Source organism: Culex quinquefasciatus, chromosome 2 (genome assembly GCF_015732765.1).
Source record: "Culex quinquefasciatus strain JHB chromosome 2, VPISU_Cqui_1.0_pri_paternal, whole genome shotgun sequence".
In the NCBI taxonomy this organism is placed as follows: domain Eukaryota; kingdom Metazoa; phylum Arthropoda; class Insecta; order Diptera; family Culicidae; genus Culex; species Culex quinquefasciatus.
Window position 1 is genome coordinate 134,143,524 of NC_051862.1, and position 22,614 is coordinate 134,166,137.

Consider the following 22,614-nt stretch of genomic DNA (forward strand, 5'->3'; position numbering starts at 1 on the left):
CGCAACAAAGACATCAAGTACCGTGACCAGCTCTACCTGCTGCATTTGGCTAAGGGATCGACGACGCTTCCTGAGCTGAAGGCAATCCGAGCGGTTTTCAACATTATCGTGTCGTGGGAGCGATACCGACCAGTGCACCGTGACGTCACACAATGCTTCAACTGCCTGGGTTTCGGGCACGGAGGTAAGAACTGCCACCTAAAGCGTCGTTGCGCCAAATGTGGTACCGATGCGCACATCACATCCCAGTGCATCCAAGATTCGCTGGTTAAGTGCCTCAACTGCAACGGTGAGCACTCGTCAACCGACCGAAAGTGCCCCAAGAGAGCTGAGTTCGTGAAAATTCGGCAGCAAGTATCGACGAAGAATCAGCCTCAGCGACGTAGAACTCCTCCAGCCCTGGTGGAGCAAAACTTTCCACCTCTTCAACCGCGACGCCAGGTCCCGAACTTGGCACCGTTGCCGTTGGATCCCAGGAAGAGAGCTGAGATGAATCAACCGCGGCCGGGTTCCAGCCAGGAGCCGAGACCGTCACCACCGGGCTTCAGCCAGGAGCCAAGACCAACCCAAGAACCAGCAGTTGAGGAAAATGGTAATGATCTTTACACCTCAACCGAACTCCTCAATATTTTCAAACAGATGTCCGCTGCACTGCGTGGATGCAAAACCAAGACCCAGCAGATTGAAGTGCTGACCTCGTTCGTCATCCAGTATGGATCGTAGGTCCCTCAAGCTGCTGAATTGGAACGCTTGCTCCATTAGGAGGAAGAACTTAGAGCTGGTGGATTTTCTTCGCGAGAAGGAGATCGACGTAGCTGCCATCACGGAAACTCATCTGAAGCCCGGTGAAAAAGTTTATCTGCAAAACTACAAGATCGCGACGCAGCTCGATAGGACCACCTCTGGAGGAGGAGGAGTGCTTGTCGCTGTTCATCGTGATCTCAAGCCACGCCGGCTGCCACACTTCAAGCTGGACATCATCGAGGCCGTTGGGGTGGAAATTCCCACTTCTGTTGGCCCAGTACTCTTCATTGCTGCATACTGCCCACGTCAGGTGAATTCCAGAGATGGTTCAGCAGCAAAACTGAAGAGCGATATCCAGAAGCTGACACGGCGGAGCGCAAAGTACATCATCGCTGGTGACCTCAACGCGAAGCATGAAGTTTGGGGCAACAGCAGGAGGAATCGGAACGGAGTGATTCTGCACAACGATCTGCAAAACGGATACTACAACGTTGTGAGTCCAGATCGTCCAACGAGGGTGGCTCGGTCTGGGAATCACTCAATCATCGACTTCTTCATTACCAATATGGCTGAGAACGTGGCTCATCCTGAGGTGTTTGAAGAGTTGAGTTCTGATCACTATCCGGTGGTTGTGGAGGTTGGAGCATCCGTTACTCCGCAGCGGCAACCAACCTGGAAAGATTACCACAACGTTGACTGGCAGCAGTTTCAGCAAGTGGTCGACAGCAACATCGACTATGATCAACACCCTGAAACTTCTGCCGATATTGATCGTTCGCTGGAGGTGATCCAGCAGGCTATCAACCAAGCAGAGGCTGCCAACGTTCGGGAGGTTCCTGTTAATTTTAAGGTAACTGATATTGACGTAGATACTAAACACTTGATAAGACTAAGGAATGTTTATAGGAGACAATATCAATGGACTGGGGACTATGACAAAAAAAATTCAGTGAACAATTTGAACAAAATCATACAAGACCGACTTGACAATATCAGAAATCAAGAATTTTCAAAACATGTAAGCCAGCTTGGGAATTATTCAAAACCATTTTGGAAACTTTCTAAAGTTCTTAAAAACAAACCAAAGCCTATTCCTCCTCTTATTGTTGAGGATTCTCCCTTGATTACATCCGAGGAAAAGGCAAATGCACTTGGGCTTCATTTTGTTAGTTCTCATAATCTTGGCGCTTCCATGACCAGCCGTAAAGAAACATCAGTATTTCAACAATTAATAACTCTACCTTTGAATTTCCTGCAGATTCCCATGTTTCTGGTGAGGAAGTCAAAGTTGCAGTAAAACAAATGAAAAATATGAAAGCTCCTGGCTTTGATAACATTTTTAATCTAGTGTTGAAAAAACAGAGTGATCAGTTCTTTCAACATCTAGCCAATCCCGCATAAACGAAAACCTTAAAAAAACTTTGTGTTAAATGGTTTTCTCACCATTTCAGAGATCGTAACCACTATTTGAAAAATGGTAGGAAAACCTTAAAAATACCATATCGGAAATGGTACCCTACCATTTTTCATAAAGTTCGACCATCTGAATTGAGGGTGGTTAGCAACGGTAACCTTAAAAATCTCCGAACAACGTTTCGTCAGATTACCATTTGTGTAATGGTAAAAATAAAGTTAATTTTCGCGTGGAAGCGACCTTTTTCCTCCGGTTTTTACTGTTTCAGAAATGGTTTTTAAATAGTATTTTATGGTTTTTCTTACAATTTTTAACCTTGCGTCTACTATTTTAGAAAGGGTTTGTAAATGGTTTTTTAGGGTTTTTCTTGCTATTTTTACCTTGCGCTACTATTTTGGAAATAGTTTTCATATGGTTATTTAAGGTTTATCCTACATTTCTTCCCAGTTTCACAATTTCAGAAATAGTTTTCAAATGGTAAATTAAAGTTTATCATTTAAATACTACTTTTTGAGAAATAGTTTTGAAATAGTTTTTGAAAGTTTTTCTTACATTTTTTACCTACCTTTTTTTTACAGAATTGTTCACTTTTTGACGGATGGTTCACAACAATAATATTTGAACTTTAGCGGCTTAAATTCTAGTTGAATGCCGATTCTGTTTAGTTGATCATACTGCCAAAATCGTCCAAACCTGAAAAAGTAAGAAGAAAAATGCCACAAAGTATCAAGTTGAATATAATATTCAAATAGCATATGTACTTATCTGATGATTCAAATTGATTGATGCCAATCGTTTGTTCTTTTGGTCGCATCCTCGGCGGAACAATATTGTCGGCCGGCTGCCGGCAAAATCTCTTTTGATTACCGATCGAATCCTGCAACACCAGCTGTTCCGTTTTATCAAGTTCTCCAAGGCGCTGAAATGAAAAATATAAACAAATTATCTGGTAAATCAAATAATTTGTTTGAAAATTATACCTGCGCACAAAACGTAAACAACAACCAGCCGCACAAACGTTTCACATCAGACTGTTTTTGCCTGCGCAGAGCGTTTGCCTGCGAAAGAGCAGGTAACGAAGCGTAGCGAGAGAAGAGAAAAGAGAGAGCGCGCAAGTCAAATTTATATTTGCGTTGAATCCAAAATGTTGTTAACTACCCAGGGGCGCCGACTCTGGGGGGGCACGGCACTTTTTGCCCCCCCTAAAATTTGACTGGGGGGGCTGCCCATACATTGTGCCCCCCCAGAAATTTTGGAAGAAAAATATTATTATAAATATAAAAAAATCACAGAAATAATTGAAAATAATATCTAAAACTTAAATGGAACATTGCTTGTACACACTGATACAAATCTTGTAAGCAAATCCGCAAAATAGTTCAAAAACATTTGTTGTTTTCGAAATCGCTGAAATTTTTTGAACAAAATTGTTTACAATTTTCTGGATTAAGATGCAATCTTTTTCTAAATCGACAACGTTTTATCTATATCACTGTGCTCTCTAGGAAAATCAGTAAGCTTAGTACAAGGGCACAGAGGCATCGGTATATGATTTGAGAGATGTCGTCAACATAGATTTTATGGATTTGCTCATAATATTTCTATCTGTGCATGTTGTTCCAAAAACAAAACCACTTGCGAAAACAATCATCAAGTTTTCAACCGCAACATTCTGCGATTTGCCATTGTAAATCAGGATTTAGCGAGTATAAACTGAAACACTATTCAAAATGGTCATTTTTTGACTGCTTTACATTAACAAAAATGCTGATAAATTCGATAATTTTTTGGGGAAATTTTAAAAAGGATTTGAAAAGATTTTAAATACATTTGTTAACCGTTAACCGTTCTATACCAATTTTAGCCGAAAAATACAATTGTTTCAAAAAAAGTAAATTTTTGAAAACTAGCGCATCGAGAGAAACCGACAAATTTAAATAATCTGAGACAATTCCACATTATAATCTTAAAAAACACAAGTGCGATTTAAAAAAAAAATAAAAATGCCATAGAAATTTTAACTGCACCCTCAAAAAATATGCCAAAAAATCAGATCTTAAATCTTAAATTCTAAAATTCTTAAATTCTTAAATTCTTAAATTCTTAAATTCTTAAATTCTTAAATTCTTAAATTCTTAAATTCTTAAATTCTTAAATTCTTAAATTCTTAAATTCTTAAATTCTTAAATTCTTAAATTCTTAAATTCTTAAATTCTTAAATTCTTAAATTCTTAAATTCTTAAATTCTTAAATTCTTAAATTCTTAAATTCTTAAATTCTTAAATTCTTAAATTCTTAAATTCTTAAATTCTTAAATTCTTAAATTCTTAAATTCTTAAATTCTTAAATTCTTAAATTCTTAAATTCTTAAATTCTTAAATTCTTAAATTCTTAAATTCTTAAATTCTTAAATTCTTAAATTCTTAAATTCTTAAATTCTTAAATTCTTAAATTCTTAAATTCTTAAATTCTTAAATTCTTAAATTCTTAAATTCTTAAATTCTTAAATTCTTAAATTCTTAAATTCTTAAATTCTTAAATTCTTAAATTCTTAAATTCTTAAATTCTTAAATTCTTAAATTCTTAAATTCTTAAATTCTTAAATTCTTAAATTCTTAAATTCTTAAATTCTTAAATTCTTAAATTCTTAAATTCTTAAATTCTTAAAAAAATAATTGATGTAGCATAATTTTTAAATTTCCGTTTTTTTTGAAACATTGAATTTTATTGTTATTTCGAAATTTCTGATTGCTTAAATATCTGAATTTCTGCTTTTGATTTCGTATCATTTTCAAGTCATGAGTTTTTTTAACCCTAGAATTTTTTTATATGTTATTTTTTTTAATTTTGAAATATAGAATTTTGTGTATCTTTTATTTTTTCTAAATTTCAGATTTGAAAAATGGATGTTAATTTTTAAAGAATATTTGCATTTTTAAATTTCTGAAGTTCTAAATTTTTGCTATTTACTTGTGTTTTTATTTTTAGAATATTTGTATTGTTGAATTTCTAAATATCTAATTATTTTTATTATTGACTGTTACTTTAAGATACTAAGTGAGAATATGCCAATGTTAAGGAATTCACCTTCCAAACATATAAAAAATTCCCCCCAATTAACATTCTCAATATTGTTTTGATAAATTAACTTTTCCTAAAAAAATAAAAAGGATTCCGGATGAAAAAATCATATCACATCGCAATAAAATTATTAAAATTCGTGATATACAAGAAACTTAAACATCTAATCGTCACTCTTAACTATCGATTCCGAAAACAACCATGCCCCCCTAACATTTTGGACTAGTCGGCGCCCCTGTAACTACCTATTGTAAATTGATTTAGAAATACAAATATTGCCTAAACAATTGAAATTAATAAACCATAATTTAAGACATGAGATTCTGCAATCTGCATTCAAAAGAAGGATAGCCCTTGCGTTTGTGTAGATTGCGTTTCCTTTGATGGTTAGCGAAAATTATGCGAAACCAAGAATAACGGAGGTTCTGAAACTCAATTCCGTCGGGTTAAATGCCCTATTTGTATAAAATATCACACTACACCTCCACATCACCGATTCCGTTGTTGCCAGAGAACGGAACCGTAATTCCGCTGGTCAATCTAACCGATTCGATGGTAGAGAGCGTCAGAGAAAAAATTCACAATAAACTATATTCTGAATAAATATCTTTGAAAATAAAAATGCCAAACTTACTCGATTAATAATTCATTGCATGTTGTCATCAGCAGACGCGAAGCGACGCCGCGAGGTTACCTTCCTGGTCCACTTCTTTGGAGTTGCTGAATGTGCCCGACGAATTAGCAGGGCCTTTGCGGCGTTGCTGTCGCGCTGGTAGTACCGGAGCGTGTCACCGGCGATCTGTCCTGGTCGCTGGCGATGCGGCCTTCCATGTTCTGAAAATTAAAGTGGGGTTAGAGCGAGTTGAAAGGTTGTTGTTGCTGCGGTCTCACCCGTGCCGCTTCCTTGAGGTGCGCGTGGTGCTCGCCGAGGAATTGCAGCTCGTGCTCGAAGAAGTCGTTGACGTTTTTCACGATTGCGCCCAGATAGATTTCGTCGGTGGTTTTGCCTATGCTGCGCATCAGCCCGCCAAATACGTCAACAATTCAGCTTGGCGCACAGATCCTGGTCGAATTCGAGAAAAACTTTCAAGTGGGAATCGTTCCGGAACACCTGATGGGAGGCCAGTCACGTGAGAAACACCTCTTGCATGGTCACCGTCTTTTTGAACGTCACCAGATATTCCGCCTCCAGTTCCTCCTTTACCTTTTTGAACTCCTCCTTGGTCATGTTGCCTTCGCCCTCGCCCAGCCACTGCAGTTCCTCCCGGGACGCGTCGAAATCCGGCCGCGGATTTCGGCGGAATGATGTACCCGGCGTACTCTTCGTTCTTCTCTAACCGGTCGTGCAGCCACACAAACTCTTCGTGCTGCGGCACCACCAAAAAGTCCGACTTGGCGTATCTGGGAAGGTTGGCGCGCGTGTGGACGGTAAATTTGACCCGCTCCTTCTCGCTTAAGGCATCGGAAATGTCCAGTTACAAAGGACAAAAACGAACAGATCATACCGCTTTCTCTTACCACCCCCGCACACACTAATGGCAGATGCAGATCCCAGCGCCAGCGAATAGCGTAAAACAATATATATCGTTATTCCCATCCTCCAGCGAAGTCCCGGCCAGCAGCGGCATTCCGTTGCCGTTCTCCTCAATCGTCCCGTCCTGCAACGATCCCAACAATAAATTTCCTGTCTTATCAGTGCCCTCAAATTACTCACCATAATTTCGAGTTGGTTGCAGCTGCTGCTCCTCCTTCATCTTCTGCTGCTTCCAAGCGGAATCGATCCAACAAGACACTCCAAAACAATATTCAACACCTGCTTCCGGAACAACACTCGCAGGAATCGATATCACCCACTGCAAAAATCTGGCCACAACACAGTGGAACCAAACAGCAAGAGCAGCACGAACTGTTTTTGATGCCTTTGCCACATCAATGTTTATAAACAACACGCTGACGTTTTGTATCAATGACCTGACAATTAAGTAGACAGGTGAGTGATGAAATGTCGGAGTCCTTGTCAAAGTAAGCTGCAGACAACTTCCCGCTGCAGATTTCTGAGAATGCCAGATTTTTCATGTGCTAAGGCTAGTATGGAGATCGGAAAGAAAGCGGTCAAGAAACAGCTTTACGAACAGCAGAACAAAGGAGAGGGATCGATTTCTTGGGGCTTTTCTTCACCCTCTTTGACTTGCTTGCGCTGCCGCTGCTGCCCATTTGATTTTTTTCTTGAACGGTTCCTTCCGAAGTGCGTATACCGCTTTAGACAGAATAATGATCAATCATTATATCAAATTCTGCACCTAATCCGATGCACAGTCAGTAAATTTTCACACCTCAAATTTGCACAATAGAGGAGAAAATCGTGACGTCAGAAATGAACTCAAATCACTCAAAGTTCATTTTGTGAGTAACTTTAACATTTTGGCCTAGTTTGACAGTTACATTGTCCCCAGTTTTCTGTGGGAGAGCAAAGGAGGCGAATACTTTATGAAAATCATATCTGTCAAAATTCCTAGCCTCAAAATTTTGTCGCGACTTGCTTTTCTCCTCTATTATAATATTGCACACCACGCATTCCTACTGCGGTGAGTGTCCAGGATAAAAGCTATTATCAATTTGAAGCAAAGCTTTCAGGTGTGTGTATTGGAAAGTTTATTTTCCTGCTGTAGTTTGAGGTGTGAACTTTTGTAAAGAGCTGTCCACAACTTGCATGATTGCCGAAAAATCATTGCATTCTGCAATAAATATCTGTTCCAGATTTTAATTTTTACCAGTTTCGTAATTTTTTTTATTAAGATCTAGTGTTTTTTTAAAGGTCCAATTTTTTTTTTTGCTTTTTGGGTATTTTTGAATACCCTTGAGTTAATGCGGTTTACAAACACTCAACAAGCAAAAACTAAAAATTTAATTTATTGGACATTTTCAAAAAAACTAGTTATGAACATTGATGAACGAGTTTAAATAAAAATCTAAAAAAATATTAAATATTTATTTAAATGGTAAAATCTAGAGTTTTTCTAAAAGGTCCTAAAAATATATGAAACACAATAGGTTATAAGACTTATTCAAAAAAAAAACTCTAGAAATCTGGAGTTTTTTTTAAAGGTCCAATAAACCAAATTTTCAGTTTTTGCATTTTGAGTATTTTTGAAACCGCCTTGAGTCAGGGGTATGAAAAAACACCCAAAAAACAAAAACTGAAAACTTGGTTTGTTGGATCTTTAAAAAAAACTCTAGAAATGTAAATTGCACCGAAAATCTATTGAACCACCTGAATTCTACAAATTACTGAACTGATTCTTATTCGCCCTCCCCTTCCCTGTTAATAATTGTTAGATTTTCGTCTGCTAGTTTTTTCCAGATTTAAAACTCGATTTAAAATCAGTACTATGCCAGTTTTTTTTTCAATTTGGGCCTGGCACCCCTGGGAAGTAAAGATTTTTTTTGACTGCAACTCCGACTCCGACATCTTGCTGATGCACCTTGGTGAGTTTACATCCTTGGGCACTTGTCAACATGACAATGCTAGGCGAACATTTCAGATAGATGGACACTGCAAATAATAAATTTTGCCTCTCGCTTACACGTTATGTCAACCAAAGGTCAAAAACCAGTTGCGTGAGTGAGATAAACTGTTTTTTTACATTTCGAAGAACCTTTTTGAAGTGTTCTAAGTTCTAAGTGAAAGCTTTGGGTTTTGAACTGTCACCTGAAAAAAATATTAACAGTTGGAAAAGTAGGACTAAAATCGTTTTGGGAATGTGTGGAATGTGCGCAAAGAATGTTCCCGGACGGTGTTGTCCTCCTACAAACCCTGTTCCGGCGTCGAGCAGTTGAGGGTTAATTGGATGGAACTTATCACGCGGTTCAAGCCCGCTGACTCTCCGGTGCAGAATGCAACTGCAGAAGTTCGGAGTGACGGTGCGGGGATTCGATGTGGACGTGCATGATCCAGCAATCACCAGAACGGGAGGGACAACATTCAACTTGGATTTGGTAAGATGTGGGCGAGGTAGGGTAAGGGAACCTTTTATCCCTTAAAGTAAAAAAATAATTCGTGAGGGCTATCACCAAGCCGTTTAAGGATTGTAAAAATGAGATCTTACGTTCGCTGTTGCCGTTCTGAATTTTTACAAGGAAGTCCCAGGTACTTCTGGACAGAAGTGTTGTGTACCAGAAATTATAGGCTGAAATCTAGCAAAACATTGTAAATATGCCAAAGCCTACGTGTAAACAAACAGTTTAATCTACTTGACGTGAGCAGGATTGACTACCTGTTTACACTTCGTCCTTGTTTTGATGCAGAACTCAGTTATTTTTAAGATTTACTTACTCGATTAATCTGCCGGAAAAATGATTTTTTAAAGAATTCGTTGAAAACAATCATTACAAAAAAGTATAATATTCAAATTTGCTCTTTGTTTTGTGGAAAAAAAAGTTACAAATCGTATTAACTATTTTTCAAATAATTATTTTATGTTTCTATATGGTACTTGCGTATCGAGATGAACCATTTGAACTTTAAAATAATCTTATGATATACGATAACCATTTCAGAAAACATATTTAAATAGTTCTACAAAGTCGTCAAGAAAAAAATCACCATTTCAAACTTCAAAATAACTCTATTACTTATGGTAACCATTTAACAAATAATCATCAAGGTTCGCCATTGGAACCATTTGAACTTTCAAATTACCGTATGATTTAGGGTAACCATTTGAGAAAACATCCACAAATAATTTTTTAAAGTTATCTAGGTTTTTTTTTACCATTACAAACATTAAAATAACTCTATTACTTATGGTAACCATTTGACAAATAGTCATCAAGGCCCGCCAAATAACATTATTACAAATGGTGACCATATCTCAAAAGGTTTTTTAAGGTTCCTCACCACAATCGTTATAGTTTTCGTTTATCCGGGATATTTTCAATAAATGTTTGCAACATGGTTACTTCCCCACCAATTGGAAACTGGGCAAAGTCATACCAATTTTGAAGCCTCAAAAAGATCCAACATCGCCAACAAGTTATCGTCCCATTAGTCTTTTGAGTAGTCTGTCCAAACTCTTTGAGAAGGTCATCTATTCAAGGCTTTTGGATTTTACCAACGATAATAATATAATTTTGAATGAGCAGTTTGGCTTCCGTAAGGGACATAATACTGCTCATCAGCTTACGAGAGTAACCAAAATCATCAAGCAGAACAAGCTTGAGTCTAAATCAACTGCTATGGCTTTGTTGGATGTTGAGAAGGCTTTTGACAATGTTTGGCATGATGGTTTGATACATAAACTGTATTTGTACGGTTTTCCAATGTATCTTATCAAAATTATCCAGCACTATCTTTCGGAGAGATCGTTCAGGGTTTTTCTGAATGGGATTGCTTCTGGATTATTCAACATTGATGCTGGGGTTCCCCAAGGAAGTATTCTTGGCCCACTTCTGTACAATATTTTTACATCTGATTTGCCTACTCTTCCTGGTAATGGTGTGTTGTCACTTTTTGCTGATGACACTGCCGTTATTTATAAGGGTAAAATAACCAGATATTTAGTTGGCCGTCTTCAGAAGGGTCTTGACGTTCTTTCCGAATACTTTGGCGACTGGAAAATTCGTATAAATGCAGCAAAAACTCAAACCATCATTTTTCCTCTTTCCAAATCGGCCAGATTTGTCCCAAAGGATGATGTTTTGATAAAAATGAATGATGTTTCGATACCCTTGTCAAAGGAAGTTGTCTACTTAGGTCTCATACTTGACTCGAAACTTTTGTTTCGGCAGCATGTAGACAAAATATTGAACAAGTGCAGCATTCTCATCAGGTGCTTGTACCCTTTAATTAACAGAAAATCAAAGCTTTCTTTGAAAAATAAGCTAGCAGTTTACAAACAAATAATTTACCCCGTTATTGAGTATGCAGTACCTGTTTGGGAGTGTTGCGCTAGAACTCATAAATTGAAGCTCCAGCGTGTCCAAAACAAGGTACTCAAAATGGTTTTGAATGTTCCTGGCTGGACAAGATCAAGTGAGGTTCATGAATTAGCAGAAGTAAAAATGTTGGATCAGAAGATTCAAGAAAAATGTTTGAAATTCAGGGAAAAATGTGCTATTTCTGAATACCCCTTGATTCAAGGATTGGTTTAGTTTATTGTAAGTTTAAGTTAGTTTTAGGTTAGGTTATGTTTTCTTAACATTTTTTTTTTTTTCCTCATTGTACCTAGTGTTACAAAAATGATAAATCATATACTTTTGAAGTTATGAAAATGAACAGTGTTTAAATCACGAAAAGCAAATTAAAGCTGAAGAGCCACAGCTGACCACTTATTATGTAAACCAAATGTAATTATTATAAGAAAGATTCAATAAAATTCTTTGTGTAAATATGGGTATTCGGCGCCGTCGCTCCGTGCCATACTTTCATACACTTAGGAGCCCAGGGCGGCGAAGTCCTTGTAGATAAAAAGGAAGACACTAGTGGTTGGTACTAGCAATGGTGGCCGACAGCTATAACGTCAACTTCGTTTTTTTTTTTCAATAAAGTATATTTAATTCAAAAAAAAAAAATTAATTTTGAAAAATGTTATATTTTTATTTTAGTTAGATTTCATTATGGGAAGATAATTGTATAAATGCGATGGATTTTAACCGAATCGTTAATATTTAGGAGAACAAGGCTTGTTTTTCAGTTGGTGGTAACATCTACTACATCATCAGTGCAAAAAGAAAGAAATACATAGTTTTTCGAGAAGATCCTGTGAACATATGAAACACAATAGTTTAGAGGATAATGCTTATTTTGAGCGAGTATTTTTCTGTGATTTTGTAAAGTGTAGTATAACGATGTTGTCCGGTCACGCTAAGTTTTCTTTTCAGTAACAGTAATGTTCATTTTAAATGAAATATTTTTGTATGAAAATTAGTTATCTTTCCGAATAGGGGATTCATACTTGTACTGGTAGTATAACTGTTGCAGCTTGCCTATAATCAAACCACATTGTATGATAAGTGCACGGACTTGGTTAGAACGTAGTTGGCTTTCGCGGAGAGTTGTTAAAGGATTTAGGACAAGACGGATAACATATTTCTGTCTTTTTGAAACCCGAGAAAATATCCGGTTACTCGGATTTGTTCAGTTTCTCATTGTTGACGTATGGTTCAAGGAAAAGTTAGCTGTAGTGTTTTGTAGGTAGTTTAAGAAAATAGAGGTGCAAAAAATTACAGTCGAATAGAACCGGTTTAAAAGTTGCAAATCAAAAGTATGCTACAGGGAGCTGAATTGTGTTGCAAGCCAAGAATTACCCAACGTAGTTGTTATTTTTTTGTACCCAAAAATAACGAATAAAATATTCCACACCCCAACCCCCCGCTCATCACCTGGCGCCCCTAGTACAAATATAGGTGCCCTACGAGAAGAAGCGCCCTCGACAGGAACATTGGCGCCCTAAACCCGCCAACAGCGACTAAGTAGTTCAAAATCGTACAGCTCAGCCCTGTTTGTTTCTTTGTTTTTTTATTTTTGTTACCATAGTAGGCTACCATTCACAATTTACTTAAAACGTGGCCAAGTGGCCTTTCCCTGAGTGTGTCACCGCGGTCCTTCAGCCACGGGCCACAACCATGTCATCACTCCGTGTCAACCTGCAGGTGTCGTCATCACTGGCGGAGTGTGTTTTATTTGTAGACCTTTTTTTCTTCTTTTTATTTTTATTTTTTCTCTCTCGTGAGGTAAATCATGTTCCGGAAAGGTTCCAACACCAAGGCACAGAACCTGGTGGGGCAGGTTCCTCATTAATATAGAGTGTTGTACCAGTGGTGGCGGCAGCAGTTGTCGGCATTTCATTTTCGGGGTGTAATTTGTTTCGTGTTGGGTCACACGTGGCCCGAAAAAAAGGGAGAAAGGGAAGGTAAAAGTCCCATCAGGGTTCGTGAACTTTGAAGTGGTTCAGAATCATGACGACGGCGAGGGATTCTTCCAGGGGTTTGGAATTGATTTGGTTATCACAGACAGAATTAATCATAGAGTCAAGTGGTGCCGGTCGGTTGGGCCACGAAAGTGGGCATGAGGTCGAGCAGGTGGAAAATAAAGCTGATTAATTATTCAAACACTGGGTTTCAGTGAGCTTGGGGACTTAATTTGATGTCAATGTTTGTTTTTTGTCCTAATCTTCAGACAAGAATTCCAATTCCATGATTTTTTTTTAGAAAAACTTGAACAATGAAAGACCTTCCGTCCAACTACTTAAAGCTCAACGTCCACTACTTCCCAAAACAATCTCCTTCACACTCGAAAAGAAAACTCAGCAAAAGTGCCACCACTTCAACTTGCCGGCCACGTCCACCGTGGGAAAAGTGTTTCTACTGCTGAGCAGTTCTCCACGGAATCGGTCTTTTTTCTTTGATTTTAATTTTTGTATTTTTTAATCCGGCTGAAACTTTTTTGGTGCCTTCGGTATGCCCAAAGAAGCCATTTTGAATCATTAGTTTGTCCATATAATTTTCCATACAAATTTGGCAGCTGTCCATACAAAAATGATGTATGAAAATTCAAAAATCTGTATCTTTTGAAGGAATTTTTTGATCGATTTGGTGTCTTTGGCAAAGTTGTAGGTATGAATACGGACTACACTGGAAAAAAATAATACACGGTAAAAAAATTGGTGATTTTTTATTTAACTTTATCACTAAAACTTGATTTGCAAAAAACACTATTTTTAATTTTTTTATTTTTTGATATGTTTTAGAGGACATAAAATGCCAACTTTTCAGAAATTTCCAGGTTGTGCAAAAAATCATTGACCGAGTTATGAATTTTTTAATCAATACTGATTTTTTCAAAAAATCGAAATTTTTGTCGCAAAAAATTTTTAACTTCATTTTTCGATGTAAAATTGAATTTACAATCAAAAAGTATTTTAGTGAAATTTTGATAAAGTGCATCGTTTTCAAGTTATAGCCATTTTTATGTTACTTTTTTCAAAATAGTCGCAGTTTTTCATTTTTTTTAATTAGTGCACATGTTTGCTCACTTTTGAAAAAAATATTTTTGAAAAGCTGAGAAAATTCTCTATATTTTGCTTCTTCGGACTTTGTTAATACGACCTTTAGTTGCTGAGATATTGCAATGCAAAGGTTTAAAAACAGGAAAATTGATGTTTTCTAAGTCTCACCCAAACAGCCCACCATTTTTCAATGTCGATATCTCAGCAATTAATGATCCGATTTTCAATGTTAATATATGAAACATTTGTGAAATTTTTCGATCTTTTCGAAAACAATATTTTCAAAATTTTCAAATCAAGACTAACATTTCAAAAAGGCCAAACATTCAATATTACGCCCTTTTAAAATGTTAGTCTTGATTTGAAAATTTTGAAAATATTGTTTTCGAAAATATCGGAAAATTTCACAAATGTTTCATATATTAACATTGAAAATCGAACCATTAGTTGCTGAGATATCGACATTGAAAAATGGTGGGCTGTTTGGGTGAGACTTAGAAAACATCAATTTTCCTGTTTTTAAACCTTTGCATTGCAATATCTCAGCTACTAAAGATCGTATCAACAAAGTCCGAAGAAGCAAAATATAGAGAATTTTCTCAGCTTTTCAAAAATATTTTTTTCAAAAGTGGGCAAACATGTGCACTAATTAAAAAAAATTAAAAACTGCGACTATTTTGAAAAAAGTTACATAAAAATGGCTATAACTTGAAAACGATGCACTTTATCAAAATTTCACTACAGTACTTTTTGATTGCAAATTCAATTTTACATCAAAAAATGAAGTTGAAAAATTTTTGCAACCAAAATTTCGATTTTTTGAAAAAATTAGTATTGTTTAAAAAATTCATAACTCGGTCAAAGATTTTTTGCACAACCTGGAAATTTCTGAAAAGTTGGCATTTTATGTCCTCTAAAACATATAAAAAAATAAAAAAAATAAAAATAGTGTTTTTTTGTAAATCAAGTTTTAGTGATAAAAAGTTAAATAAAAAAATCACCAAATTTTTTTTCCGTGTATTATTTTTTCCCAGTGTAGTCCGTATCCATACCTACAACTTTGCCGAAGACACCAAATCGATCAAAAAATTCCTTCAAAAGATACAGATTTTTGAATTTTCACAAATCATTTTTGTATGGACAGCTGCCAAATTTGTATGGAAAATTATATGGACAAACTAATGATGCAAAATGGCTTCTTTGGGCATACCGAAGGCACCAAAAAAGTTTCAGCCGGATTAAAAAATACAAAAAAATCGAATGACCGAAATCCTAGAGAACTGCTCTGCTGTGGTCGGGACCCCGCGTGTGAAGTTTTTCAAGTTTTTCCCGGAAACCAGCTCGCAGCAGCAGCGTCTCCAGTAGAGTACGTGACACCGATTCGGGATGGCAAGTGGTGCAGATTGCCACGTCGCAGCGTCGTCGTCGGAATCCGGAGCCACTTCTCCACGGCTGCATTCAACGATGGCGAAAATTGAACACCAACCTTAAGCGCACTGTCCACGGCCCCGAGATGAATTCCAAATGATGGTGGCAATCAAGCTGATGGCAGGATGTGGTTCTCGGATTTTGGATTTTGGAAACGGACAAGATTGGAGACAATTATCACGGAGAAGTTAATGGAATTATGCAAAACTGGTGGCCGCGGCACTCGTGGTGTTTGGGGGTGATTTGATTCGTGAAGAGGCTCTAATTTGTCATCTTTTGGTGATATTTTGAGAGGCCTAAACATGATTTAAAATCTTCCCGAATTTTGAAGGCTTGATTGTTGATGCAATGCAAACCTCTGTAAACACCTTAGCTTCCATCTACCCCGGGATTCGAACTGACGACCTTTGGATTGTGAGTCCAACTGCCTACTAGCGACTCTACCGAGACAGAACACATGGAGATAAGCTGGACTGAGTTAAGGACCTAACCTCTAGGTTAGACCGGGGCCAACATTTACTTCCCCTTCCGATGGAAGGCGTGATCAGACAAATCTCTTATCGAAAAAGCCACCGGAATTGAACCCAATCCAACTGGGGTCAGAGGCAACCACGCTTTTCTCTACACCACCGATTACACAATGATGCCGAAATATTATTTTTCCACCTTTTTTTGTATATCTCAATTGTCGCAGCATCACTATGAGTTTCCATTTCACAGTTATAAATCAACTGACTTGCTTAATTTTCCAACTCAACTCATAACAATACGTCAGTGCAAATGCAGCAAGGATTACTTTTGAATGACTCTTGACCCTCACCCATAACAAACCTGTTCGGTTCCAATTTGCGTAACATGATCCTGGGTGCCCTCTCCCCCATCCGGTCATCCATTTGGGTAAATTTTCAATTAGTGCCTGACATGTTTTATTTCCATCCCTTTCCCTTGCATGCAAACCTTGAGATCTGAGATGCAAATCTGCACTCGATTTTCAAAAACCCTCTCCCAGCTTCATCCTGCAAACTCGAAATTAGTTTTATTTGTCTAGACATATTTCAAACGTTGTCAGTTGACCTTTCACTTACTGGCTGTGGGATGAGGTGCCTTACGGTGATGACTTTTCCGGGGTTGAGGGGATAAATATAAAATATGCTGGGTCAGAAATTCATACCCTAGCCTGACAGCAACCTCTTACTGTGTCCTTATATAATATAGTGCTTTCCGGGTGAGGAAGCTCTGCTTCTTCCCCCATGAACTTCTTCAACTTTTTCCCTTAGACGTCATACCACTAACAATATCATACCAAGTGACATTCTCCGAAAGCTGCAGAAATCGTTCAACCGGAAGACGTCGAGCTTCAACCGAGCTCGGCATCGAATCAGTTCCGACAGGACGATGCAATGGGGTTGGGACGAAGAAATGTGCTCGGAATGTTGTAACATTTTCATTTAGTACAACAGAGCGACGACGAACGGGTCTCGACTTCTGTGACTGTCCGAAGTCAGGCCCGGAGAAACAAGTCATCCATTCATCTGTGGCATTATAACGTTGATGAAGATGGCAAATAACGTATGTATTCATTACGTGAACGATGTGCTCATCGATTCCGAGATCACCCTGAGATGGATGTACGAGGAGAAGATTTGCACGAGCAGTTTTCCAAGAAATACATCACATACCATCTCTGAAGTCTGTCATTAATAAACAAATCAAACCCATCACAATGAGGCATGGATGTAATCTTCGGACTCTTCGGTATATCTACCCAAAGGACCATATCAAAAAGCCATCAACATTCCCCCTCGAGAGAGGAAGATGCTTCGAGCAAATGTGTGCGTGTGTGTTTGCTCAACTTCTTGGCAAATCCACTTGGCCAACTCTGAGGACACAAAGTCCCTGCAGAATTTTATGCAAAGATTTCCGTTCTGATTGGTAAAGAAGGTCATTAATTATGGAAATGTAGGCAAACTCACCAGGACGGGGCTTGCAGATAAAGATGGAAAGATCAAACAGTAACACTTTTGCTGGTTACTGCTTGGAATGGCATTATCTTTGCGGTCTTGTGCAAATTGGACTATCAGGGGTACCTACATAGTTCCAAAGGGCATAGCGAAATTGTGATTTCAAAGCAAATAACGTGTTTTCTCCCAAAGGAAAAAATAATTGTTGTTTGAACCGAAAATGCTAAATAATTTTCTGCGTTTTCACAAATCGGCTTTCCCATATACTTTTAACCCTCTACAACCTAACCCCGCCTTTAGACAGGCTTCGATCTGAAAATCGGCAAAAATCAAATTTTCAACCAATTTTTGATCTTTAAAAAGCATTGGAAAGGAGAAATCTTTAAATTTTAGAAAGTTTTAGGGTTTAGTTTGACTTGTTTTATGTGACTTTGCCAATGTTTCAAAAATTGTCCTTTTTTAGGGGTCAACTTTGGCTGTGTTTTTTACTAACAAATCCTATATTTTAAGTAAAACTAAGTATGCAGTAATTTTAGTAGTGTCCCAGACTATGACTCTACGCATTATATAATTTAAATGATAATGGTGTTTTCACAAGTAAAAAATTGAAAATTGTGACTGAAATAATTAGATAGACAAAATGTAATGATAGGAGGGTTAAAATCAAAGCTTTGTTCATGCCTTCCCTACTCAAAAGAAGTCATTTCACATCGTCAGTTTTTCGTTTTAATTTTGCGGGCTTGATTATCCTACAAAATGGGCATGAGATTTTTCGAAATCTATAACATGAGAATAACGCAGCGAATGACCAAGAAGGTTAAAGCTGCCAGAAATAAATGAATTAACATCAACAACATATCATGAGAAGGAATTTCTGAATCAATTGGTGTCTTTGGCAAAGTTGTAGGTTGAGATATTTTAGAAAAAAATAGGTACACGGAAAAAAAATCCGACTTTTTATTTGCATGCTCTATTCTCATGATAACGTCATGATTCGAATTCCCGTACGCTTCGAAACCCGGACACTTCAACTTGTTTTATCATTTATTTGGATGTAAGTTCTTATTATGAATGTCAAAACTGTGTAATTTGATGAATTCTAACATCAACTTTCATTTAAAGTTTGTTTGAACACTGTAGTTAATGCCAAAACAATAAAATAAAATAAAATTATAAGTTTATCAAAAATGCGAAACATTTCAATTGAAATATTTCATAGGCGTCCGAAGCATTAAATTCTAGCAAATTTTTATATAAACCTATCGATTGTTTTGATGTTAACAGCTTATTTGAGACCTAAAGAATGCCATTCAGTAACATTTTAGTCCAAATTTGTGCGATTCATAAGCAAAATCAAGTGTCCGGAATTCGAATCAAAGGTGTCCGGATTTCTAATCAACTTTTATCAGTGTCCGGGATTCGAAGCACAACAGGTCATTTTAATTTTCAAATTTGATGAAATATTGTTAGAAAAGGCATATTTTGCATGCATTCTCTTAAAACTGACTGTTTATACTAAATCCTGATGATATTTCTACATTTCCAACTTATTACATGATTTTTTGCCAGCTATAACAAAAATAATATGGTACTAAGTGTCCGGATTTCGAATCATGACGTTATACACCCTTACCAAAAATCATTATTTTCTGAGTTCAATATACCACTTTTCATACGATTTTATCAGTTCAGGTACTACAACCATAAAAATGGTTATATGGGTTGAGCTGAAAAGTTCGTATGAAATATATAAAACAAGCTCTTCCCGGCAAACTTCGTCCTGCCTTTTTTGGTTTCCTGACGTTTCTTGCTTGTTTGCTAATTCAGCCTCCTGTGATCAAAATTTGATTTTACGCACAGAAAAAAAAATCATGGTAATATTACATCTGGGAAGGGGTACATTTTTTATGTCAGAAAAAAGGTGTAATTTTACCTCTGGAAATGTGTAATTTTACCACTTTTCTGGTGTAATGTCACTTTTTCAGTCTAAATTGAGGTAAAATTACATCATAAAAGAGGTAATATTCAATCTTCCAAAATTACAGCTTCCAAATTTACATTATTTTTTACTGTGCGCAACTTTTCCCATACAACCTGCAGATTTTCCGGAATCGGTTCCAGAGTGGTCAAAGTTGTCACTTTTTGGCGTAAGAACCTTCCTTGGACTTTTACGAACCCAACGCAACAAAAAGCACCTCGCTACGACGCTCCGTATTGAACTGATTCGCGTTCGAACAAAACCGTCGAAATTTTATATATATATATAGATTTGGAAGCTGTAATTTTGGAAGGTTGAATATTACCTCTTTTATGATGTAATTTTACCTCAATTAGACTGAAAAAGTGACATTACACCAGAAAAGTGGTAAAATTACACATTTTCAGAGGTAAAATTACACCTTTTTTCTGACATAAAAGATGTACCCCTTCCCAGATGTAATATTACCATGATTTTTTTTCTGTGTAGGATAATCAATCCCGAAAAAATTAAAAAAAAATAACAACGAAAAACTCCGGCTGAAACATTTTTGGTGCCTTCGATATGCTTAAAGAAGCCATTTTGCATCATTAGTTTGTCCATATAATTTTCCATACACATTTGGCAGCTGTCCATACAAAAATGATATATTCAAAATTCTGTATCTTTTGAAGGAATTTTTTGATCGATTTGGTGTCTTCGGCAAAGTTGTAGGTATGAATAAGGACTACACTGAAAAAAAATGATATACGTTAAAAAAATATTTTATGATTTTTTATTTTACTTGTTGTCACTAAAAAATTGATTTGCAAAAAAAAAAACACTGTTTTTATTTTATTTCCGATATGTTTTAGGAGACATCAAATCGTCAGCTGTGTGCTATCTTGTGACATAGACCATTTTGGTCGAAAATGAGTTAATGATGACGTTTTGCTATACTTAAGAAACACTACAAGATGCTTTAACCCGATTTTGGAAACTCGCTTCCGTTTCCCGGATATCGCAATACACACTTGTGACATAGACCATTTTATCATCAAAATGATCGTGCACACTTGTGACACGTCATACATGTTGTTGGAAAATGTGGAAATTTTTTCTTGCTTTTCACAAATTTATGTTGATACACATTTTCTGAAGGCAATGCAACCTTTTGTTTTTGAAAATATGCTGATTAAGTCGGTTAAACTATTGATTTAAGCCTATTTTAGTTTGTATGGGAATTCTGTGCACACTTGTGACACATAGTACAATTTTACTTTCGAAACATACTTGTGACACGTGCTTTTCAGATTTTTGTTTACATTATTTACTTTATCTTTTAACTGGTGTAACCAAATTAGTTGAAACTTGGATCGTTTGTTAAGCGATAGTATACGAACCGATTGCTTCAAAAAGTTTGGCTCCATCGTTCATAGTTTTGAAATTATTTACCAACAAACTTTAAAAATCGATTTTCTCGAAAAGTACTAAATGGTCGTTGTCACAAGATAGCACACAACTGACGAAATGCCAACTTTTCAGAAATTTCCAAATTGGGTAAAAAATCTTTGACCGAGTTATGATTTTTTGAATCAATACTTATTTAAAAAAATCGAAATTCTGGTCGCAAAAAATTTTCAACTTCATTTTTCGATGTAAAATCGAATTGCAATCAAAAAGTAATTCAGAGAAATTTTGATAAAGTGCACCGTTTTCAAGTTATAGCCATTTTTAAGGTTTTTTTTTTTTTGAAAATAGTCGCAGTCATTCATTTTTTAAAATAAGTTCCAATGTTTGTCCACTATTGAAAAAAATATTTTTGAAAAGCTGAGAAAATTCTCTATAGTTTACTTCTTTGAACTTTGTTGCTGAGATATTGCCATGCAAAGATTTAAAAACAGGAAAATTTATGTTTTTTAAGTCCCACCCAAAAAACCCACAATTTTCTAATGTCGATACCTAAGCAACAAATGGTCCGATTTTCAATGTTAAAATATGAAACATTCGTGAAATTTTCTGATCATTTCGAAAAAAAATACTTTCAATTTTTTTTAAATCAAGACTAACATTTCAAAAGGTCGTAATATTGAATGTTTGGGCCTTTTGAAATGTTGGTCTTGATTAAAAAAAATTGAAAATCTTTAAATGGTAAAATCTTTGAAATATTGAAAAAATCAGTATTGATTCAAAAAATCATAACTCTGTCAAAGATTTTTGCCCGTTCTGGAAATTTCTGAAAAGTTGGAATTTGATGTCCCCTTAAACATATCATAAAAAAATAGTGTTTCTTTGCAAATCAAGTTTTAGTGACCAAAAGTGAAATTAAAAATCACCAAAAATTTGTTTACCGTGTATCATTTTTTTTGCAGTGTAGTCCTTATCCATACATACAACTTTGCCGAAGACACCAAATCGATCAAAAATTCCTTCAAAAGATACAGATTTTTGAATTTTCATATATCATTTTTGTATGGACAGCTGCCAAATTTGTATGGAAAATTATATGAACGAACTAATGATGCAAAATGGCTTCTTTGGGCATACCGAAGGCACCAAAAATGTTTCAGCCAGATTAAAAAATACAAAAAAATTGAATGACCGAAATCTCAGAGAATTGTTCAGTATGCAACTGTAACACAGATATGCAGAATAAAAGTTAAGTTAAAGAAACTCCATTTTCTTAGTTTATCTGAAAGAAGAGGCTTTCCCAAAACCGTTGAAAGCGACAAAAAATGCAATTGAGGCCTTCAAGCTTCGAATGAACGTTAAAAAAAAAATCTATGTCATGATTATTTTTTTCAAATTATTTGAGCCATTTCACAAAAATATGGAGGCACCTGCATCATGTAAATTTCTTCAACATTTTTTGAAAACAAAAAAAAACTTTGCCTATTACAAACATAAGTCAGTTTTTCCAAACGTGCTAATCATACAAAATGATCATGTTTATGTTTGAAAATATGTATCTGGAGAAGGTTTTTTTTAACGATTTGGTGTCTTGGTCAAAATTGTAGATTATGA

The 22,614-nt window shown here is 36.3% G+C and overlaps 1 protein-coding gene and 1 long non-coding RNA gene across 2 annotated transcripts in view; both read right to left on the reverse strand.

The window, feature by feature from the left end:
- The window catches only part of LOC6033736 (chaoptin), a 304,909-nt gene that overhangs the window by 157,150 nt on the left and 125,145 nt on the right, over positions 1-22,614 (reverse strand). The window lies entirely within an intron of this gene.
- Positions 6,283-8,065, reverse strand: LOC119767781. The gene is made up of 2 exons (XR_005277699.1): positions 6,954-8,065; positions 6,283-6,897 (listed from the first exon to the last, which is right to left on the reverse strand). It is a non-coding gene; the product is annotated as an uncharacterized LOC119767781 (long non-coding RNA).